The sequence below is a fragment of the Oncorhynchus keta genome, chromosome 2, assembly GCF_023373465.1.
Source record: "Oncorhynchus keta strain PuntledgeMale-10-30-2019 chromosome 2, Oket_V2, whole genome shotgun sequence".
In the NCBI taxonomy this organism is placed as follows: domain Eukaryota; kingdom Metazoa; phylum Chordata; class Actinopteri; order Salmoniformes; family Salmonidae; genus Oncorhynchus; species Oncorhynchus keta.
Genome location: NC_068422.1, coordinates 73,063,240 through 73,070,339, shown reverse-complemented (window position 1 = coordinate 73,070,339; position 7,100 = coordinate 73,063,240).

Here is a 7,100-nt window from a genome sequence, read left to right as displayed (position 1 = left end):
ACCTCCGCCTGCCCTGACCCTGAGCCTGCCTGCCGTTCTGTACCTTACTGACTCTGCCCTGGATTACTGACCTCTGCCTGCCCTGACCCTGAGCCTGCCTGCCGTTCTGTACCTTATTGACTCTGCCCTGGATTTACTGACCTCCACCTGTCCTGACCCTGCCTGCCGTTCTGTACCTTACTGACTCTGCCCTGGATTACTGACCTCTGCCCTGGAACACTGACCTCTGCTTGCCCTTGACCTTTTGTTTGCCTGCCCCCTGTTTTGTAAATAAACATCTGTGAATCGAACTGTCTGCATCTGGGTCTTATACTGAGTGTTGTCTATCTATATACAGTGTTGTAAAGATGTGCAATAGTTAAAGTACTAAAGGGAAAATAAATAGACCAATATGGGCTGTATTTTTAATGACGTTTGTTCTTCATTGGTTGCCCTTTTCTTTTGGCAACAGGACACAAATATTGCTGCTGTGATGGCACACTGTGGGATTTCACCCAATAAATATCGGAGTTTATCAAAATTGGATTTGTTTTCAAATTCTTTGTGGGTCTGTGTAATCTGAGGGAAATATGTGTCTCTAATATGGTCATACATTTAGCAGGAGGTTAGAAAGTGCAGCTCAGTTTCCACCTAATTTTGTTGGAAGTGTGCACATAGCCTTTCTTCTCTTGAGAGCCAGGACTGCCTACTGCGGCCTTTCTCAATAGCAAGGCTATGCTCTCTGTACATAGTCAAAGCTTTCCTTAAGTTTGGGTCAGTCACAGTGGTCAGGTATTCTGCCACTGTGTACTCTCTGTTTAGGGCCAAATAGCATTCTAGTTTGTGCAGTTGTTTTATTGATTCTTTCCAATGTGTCAAGTAATTATCTTTTTGTTTTCTCATGATTTGGTTGGGTCTAATTGTGCTGCTATCCTCGGGCTCTGTGGGGTCTGTTTGTGTATGTGAACAAAGCCCCAGGACCAGCTTGCTTAGGGGCCTCTTCTCCAGGTTCATCTCTCTGTAGGTGATGGCTTTGTTATGGAAGGTTTGGGAATTTCTTCCTTTTAGGTGATTGTAGAATTGAATGGCTCTTTTCTGGATTTAATTAGTGGATATCGGCCTAATTCTGCTCTGCATGCATTATTTGGTGTTTTATGTTGTACACAGAGGATATCTTTGCAGAATTCTGCATGCAGTCTTAATTTGGTGTTTTTCCCATTTTGTGAATTATTGTTTGGTGAGCAGATCCCAGACCTCACAACCATAAAGGGCAATGGGTAGTATTTTTAGCCAGATCCTAATTGATATGTCGAATTTGATGATCCTTTTGATGATCTCATCTCTCCCAAGTGGTCATTCTCTCTTTCTCCCCTTACCCATCTGTCTATCGCCTCCTTTGAATTTCATGCTGTCACAGTTACCAGCCCTTTCAAGCTTAACATCCTTATCATTTATCGCCCTCCAGGTCCCCTCGGAGAGTTCATCAATGAGCTTGATGCCTTGATAAGCTCCTTCCTGAGGACGGCTCACCTCTCACAGTTCTGGGCGACTTTAACCTCCCCACGTCTACCTTTGACTCATTCCTCTCTGCCTCCTTCTTTCCACTCCTCTCCTCTCCTCTTTTGACCTCACCCTCTCACCTTCCCCCCTACTCACAAGGCAGGCAATACGCTCGACCTCATCTTTACTAGGTGCTGTTCTTTCACTAACCTCATTGCAACTCCCCTCCAAGTCTCCGACCACTACCTTGTATCCTTTTCCCTCTCGCTCTCATCCAACACTTCCCACACTGCCCCTACTCGGATGGTATCGCGCCGTCCCAACCTTCGCTCTCTCTCCCCGCTACTCTCTCCTCTTCCATCCTATCATCTCTTCCCTCTGCTCAAACCTTCTCCAACCTATCTCCTGATTCTGCCTCCTCAACCCTCCTCTCCTGCCTTTCTGCATCCTTTGACTCTCTATGTCCCCTATCCTCCAGGCCAGCTCGGTCCTCCCCTCCCGCTCCGTGGCTCGACGACTCATTGCGAGCTCACAGAACAAGGCTCCGGGCAGCCAAGCGGAAATGGAGGAAAACTCGCCTCCCTGCGGACCTGGCATCCTTTCACACCCTCCTCTCTACATTTTCCTCCTCTGTCTCTGCTGCTAAAGCCACTTTCTACCACTCTAAATTCCAAGCATCTGCCTCTAACCCTAGGAAGCTCTTTGCCACCTTCTCCTCCCTCCTGAATCCTCCCCCTCCTCCCTCTCTGCAGATGACTTCGTCAACCATTTTGAAAAGAAGGTCGACGACATCCGATCCTCGTTTGCTAAGTCAAACGACACCGCTGGTTCTGCTCACACTGCCCTACCCTGTGCTCTGACCTCTTTCTCCCCTCTCTCTCCAGATGAAATCTCGCGTCTTGTGACGGCTGGCCGCCCAACAACCTGCCCGCTTGACCCTATCCCCTCCTCTCTTCTCCAGACCATTTCCGGAGACCTTCTCCCTTACCTCACCTCGCTCATCAACTCATCCCTGACCGCTGGCTACGTCCCTTCCGTCTTCAAGAGAGCGAGAGTTGCACCCCTTCTGAAAAAACCTACACTCGATCCCTCCGATGTCATCAATTACAGACCAGTATCCCTTCTTTCTTTTCTCTCCAAAACTCTTGAACGTGCCGTCCTTGGCCAGCTCTCCCGCTATCTCTCTCAGAATGACCTTCTTGATCCAAATCAGTCAGGTTTCAAGACTAGTCATTCAACTGAGACTGTTCTTCTCTGTATCACGGAGGCGCTCCGCACTGCTAAAGCTAACTCTCTCTCCTCTGCTCTCATCCTTCTAGACCTATCGGCTGCCTTCGATACTGTGAACCATCAGATCCTCCTCTCCACCCTCTCCGAGTTGGGCATCTCCGGCGTGGCCCACGCTTGGATTGCGTCCTACCTGACAGGTCGCTCCTACCAGGTGGCGTGGCGAGAATCTGTCTCCTCACCACGCTCTCTCACCACTGGTGTCCCCCAGGGTTCGGTTCTAGGCCCTCTCCTATTCTCGCTATACACCAAGTCACTTGGCTCTGTCATAACCTCACATGGTCTCTCCTATCATTACTATGCAGACGACACACAATTAATCTTCTCCTTTCCCCCTTCTGATGACCAGGTGGCGAATCACATCTCTGCATGTCTGGCAGACATATCAGTGTGGATGACGGATCACCATCTCAAGCTGAACCTCGGCAAGACGGAGCTGCTCTTCCTCCCGGGAAGGACTGCCCGTTCCATGATCTCGCCATCACGGTTGACAACTCCATTGTGTCCTCCTCCCAGAGCGCTAAGAACCTTGGCGTGATCCTGGACAACACCCTGTCGTTCTCAACTAACATCAAGGCGGTGGCCCGTTCCTGTAGGTTCATGCTCTACAACATCCGCAGAGTACGACCCTGCCTCACACAGGAAGCGGCGCAGGTCCTAATCCAGGCACTTGTCATCTCCCGTCTGGATTACTGCAACTCGCTGTTGGCTGGGCTCCCTGCCTGTGCCATTAAACCCCTACAACTCATCCAGAACGCTGCAGCCCGTCTGGTGTTCAACCTTCCCAAGTTCTCTCACGTCACCCTGCTCCTCCGCTCTCTCCACTGGCTTCCAGTTGAAGCTCGCATCCGCTACAAGACCATGGTGCTTGCCTACGGAGCTGAGGGGAACGGCACCTCAGTACCTCCAGGCTCTGATCAGGCCCTACACCCAAACAAGGGCACTGCGTTCATCCACCTCTGGCCTGCTCGCCTCCCTACCACTGAGGAAGTACAGTTCCCGCTCAGCCCAGTCAAAACTGTTCGCTGCTCTGGCCCCCAATGGTGGAACAAACTCCCCACGACGCCAGGACAGCGGAGTCAATCACCACCTTCCAGAGACACCTGAAACCCCACCTCTTTAAGGAATACCTAGGATAGGATAAAGTAATCCTTCTCACCCCCCTTAAAAGATTTAGATGCACTATTGTAAAGTGGCTGTTCCACTGGATGTCATAAGGTGAATGCACCAATTTGTAAGTCGCTCTGGATAAGAGCGTCTGCTAAATGACTTAAATGTAAATGTAAATGTAATGATCGAAGGCCCTTCTTGTCTTGGCTCTAAGATCGTTCACAGCTTTGTGGAAGTTACCTGTGGCACTGATGTTTACACCGAGATATGTATCGTTTTTTTGTGTGGAATTTGTATTTGTGGTCTGGCAACTGGACCTATTATTTTCTTACTGAGATTAACTGTCGGGGCCCAGGTCTGACAGAATCTGTGTAGAAGATCTAGGTGCTGCTGTAGGCCCTCCTTGGTAGAAGCAAATAGTAGACATTTGACTTCAGATTCTAGTAGGGATTCTAGTAGGGTGAGGCCAGGTGCTGCAGACTGTTCTAGTGCCCTCGCCAATATAGGTTGAAGAGGGTGTGGCTTAAGCTGCGTCCCTGTCTCACCCCACGGCTCTGTGGAAAGAAATGTGTGTCTTTTGCCAATTTTAACTACACACTTGTTGTTTGTGTACATGGATTTTATAATGTCGTATGTTTTACCCCCAACACCACTTTCCATCAATTTACACCAGACCCTCATGCCAAATTGATTCAAAGGCTTTTTTGAAATCAACAAAGCATGAGAAGACTTTGCCTTTGTTTTGGTGTGTTTGTTTGTCAATTAGGGTGTGAAGAGCGAATATGTGGTCTGTCTTATGGTAATTTGGTAAAAAGCCAATTCGGCATTTTCTCGGTACATTATTTTCACTGAGGAAGTGTACGGGTCTGCTGTTAGTGATAATGCAGAGGATATTCCCAAGGTTGCTGTTGACGCATATCCCACGGCAGCTAATGGGGTCAAATTTGTCTCCACTTTTGTGGATTGGGGTGATCAGTCCTTAGTTACAAATATCGGGGAAGATGCCAGGACTGAGGATGATGTTAAAGAGTTTAAATATAGCCAATTGGAATTTGTGATCTGTATATTACATAACTTCATGTAGGATACCATCAACACCACAGGCCTTTTTGGGTTGGAGGGTTTGTATTTTGTCCTGTAGTTCATTCAAGATAATTGGAGAATCCACTGGGTTCTGGTAGTCTTTAATAGCTGATTCTAAGATTTGTAATTGGTCATGTATATATTTTTGCTTTGTTCTTTGTTTACAGCTCTCTATCTCTTTATCTCTCTCTCTTTCTCTCTCTGTCCCTCAGGGTTGGTTGAACTCTCCAGTGCGGCTGTGTACCCAGACATCAGCAGACGTTGTAAATAACTGGGCCTGGACCACTGCTGTGCTGGAGTCACACTCATAAATAATGAATTGATCCAGACTATTGTCACACCCTACTGGTCCTTCCAGACACACGTACGCCTGCACATAGGTACGTAGTTGAGTGGACATATACACGTACTGACCACTTCCGTATTGAGCGAGTCACTAGTACTTTCTGCTTTAGTTTTTGCTTGGAAGCAGGAACCAGGAGGATAGAATTGTGTTCAGATTTGCCAAATGGAGGGCGAGGGAGAGCTTTGTATGCGTCTCTGTGTGTGGATTAAAGGTGGTCTAGAGTTTTTTTCCCCTCTGATTGCACATGTGACATGCTGGTAGAAATTAGGGGAAATAGATGTTTGCGGTCCCCGGCTACTAGGAGGTCCGCTTCTGGATGAACATTTTCTTGTTTGCTTATGGTCTTAAACAGCTCGTTGAGTGTGGTCTTAGTGTCAGCATCGGTTTGCGGTGGTAAATAGACGGCAATGAAAAATATAGATTAAAACTCTCTTGGTAGATAGTGTGGTGTACAGCTTATCATAAGGTATTCTACCTCAGCAATACCTTAAGACTTCCTTAATATTAGACATCTCACACCAGCTGCCATTGACAAATAGACACAAATAGACGTCTTACCAGACGTAGCTGTTCTGTCCTGCCAATGCACAGAAAACCCAGCCAAATGTGTATTATCCATATTGTCGTTCAGCCACGACTCTGTGAAACATAAGATACTACAGTTTTTAATGTCCTGTTGGTAAGAGAGTCTTGAACAGATATCATCCAGTTTATTCTCCAGTGATTGCACGTTGGCCAATAGAATGGATGGTAGAGGCGGGTTACCCACTCGCCGACCAATTCTATCTCCGGCCCATGTATTTCCATCTTTTCTTCACGCGAATGACGGGGATTCGGGCCTGGTCTCGGAGAAGCAGTATATCCTTCGCGTCGGACTCATTAAAGAAACATTCTTCTTCCAGTTTGAGGTGAGTAATCGCTGTTCTGATAGCCATAAGCTCATTTTGGTCATAAGAGATGGTAGCAACAACATTATGTACAAAATAAGTGCATGCATCATGCACCCGTGTATACGTCCACTCAACTACGTACCTATGTGCAGGCGTACATGTGTCTGGAAGGACCAGTAGGATGTGACAATAGTCTGGATCAATTCATTATTTATGAGTGTGACTCCAGCACTGTTCCTCCAGTGCAGTGTGCCAGGCCCAGTTATTTACAACGTCTGCTGATGTCTGGGTACACAGGAGAGTCCTACCAACACTGAGGGACAGAGAGAGAGAGAGATTAAGAGAGAGAGAGAGAGAGAGAGAGAGAGAGAGAGAGAGAGAGAGAGAGAGAGAGAGAGAGAGAGAGAGAGAGAGAGAGAGAGAGAGAGAGAGAGAGAGAGAGAGAGAGTAAGAGAGAGAGAGAGAGAGAGAGAGAGAGAGAGAGAGAGAGTAAGAGAGAGAGAGAGAGAGAGAGAGAGAGAGAGAGAGAGAGAGAGAGAGAGAGAGATGTATGTGTAATGTTTACTGTTCATTTTTGTTGTTTTTCACCTTATATATTCACTTTGTATGTAGTCTACCTCACTTGCTTTGGCAATGTTAACACATGTTTCCCATGCCAATAAAGCCCTTGAATTGAATTGAATTGAGAGAGAGAGACAATGCCAAGAGTGTGCAAAGCTGTCATCAAGGCAAAGGGTGGCTACTTTGAAGAATCTCAAATATAAAATATATTTGGATTTGTTTAACACTTTTTTGGTAACTACATGATTCCATATGTGTTATTTCATAGTTTTGATTTTTCCACTATTATTCTACAATGTAGAAAATAGTAAAAATAAAGAAAAACCCTTGAATAAGTAGGTGTG